The sequence below is a fragment of the Engraulis encrasicolus genome, chromosome 4 (genome assembly GCF_034702125.1).
Source record: "Engraulis encrasicolus isolate BLACKSEA-1 chromosome 4, IST_EnEncr_1.0, whole genome shotgun sequence".
NCBI lineage: Eukaryota > Metazoa > Chordata > Actinopteri > Clupeiformes > Engraulidae > Engraulis > Engraulis encrasicolus.
The window spans coordinates 9,951,965-9,953,240 of NC_085860.1; positions in this window are offsets into that span (position 1 = coordinate 9,951,965).

A 1,276-nucleotide genomic window follows, 5' to 3' on the forward strand; every position below is an offset into this window, starting at 1 on the left:
TCCCGGGATCACTGGTATTGGCACCCTTTACTGGATACCATTTTGGAAACCTAATTTGACTCAATTATGGTAAATCGCAAATGGGAATCACCTTTGACTAATTGCTTTTGCCCATAGAACATGAATTAGGCAAGGAATTATGATATTTGTGTTTAAATAGCCACCTGTTACATCTTGTGTGTCTTTCACCAATCTGAAGACAGAGGAGCTGCCTGAGGACACCACAAATACTATAATTTACAAAAACAAGACCTCCAAATAATAAAAGGTCATCTCAAAAGACCTTGGTAAACCATTTTCAACACTGTGTTGTGTTATTCAGAAATCTGCCAAACATGGAGCTGTAAAGAACATCCTTGGATGTGGGGGGTAGAGGAAGATATTATGATAAAAGTCTTTGGAAGTCGGTGCAAATAATGAAAAAACACAGGGACTAACATCTACAGACCTGACGGTCAACTTTGAACTGTTCTGGGTAGTTTTTTTCAATAAGCACCCCGTGTTAAACACTACACAAAGTAGTGCCTTTTGGTTGGAGAGCAAGGCAGACCACATTGCTTAATAAAAGTCATAACAGGGAACACCTGACGGCTGTATGAAAAAATACAGGCCTAGCACAGCCCTTTTAAGAATGTTTTAAGGTCAGATGAAGCAATAGCACAGTTTTTCAGTGACTCACGCAAACAGCATGTTTGCATACTCTGCAAGAAAGTCTTTAAGGAAAAGGACACCCTACCAAAAAGCAAGCATGGTGTCCGATCCATAATATTATGTCAACCCATTGTTGCATCAGGTATTGGAGGATTTGACCGTATCACAGGTATCATGACAGGCATCATGACATGACAGGTATCATCATTTACAGTAAAATGTGTAACCATGGCAAGAACACTTGGTTTGAGTTGAACATCATGTGCACTCCAGAAAGACAAAAACCCAAAGAACACAACCAAATGCACAGTGGATTGGTTGTAAAAATGAAAGAACACAGTCATTGATGAAAACCAAAACCTTCAGAGGCTGCCATTGCTGTCTAATAGTGTGCAATTAACCCTTGAAGGAGGGGTGCCAATATTCCTGGACATGCCCTTTTAAATGTTTTTGCTTGAAATTACAAAATGCACTTGGAAATAAATACTTGGCAATTCCAAATATCTTATAATGTTCAATTAAAATATCCTGATGGTAAAAGTTGTGTATATTTCCATTTATTTCTGGATATATTGCAAAATTTGTAAATAAAATTAAGGGGTGCCAATACTAACTGGCGGCGCTG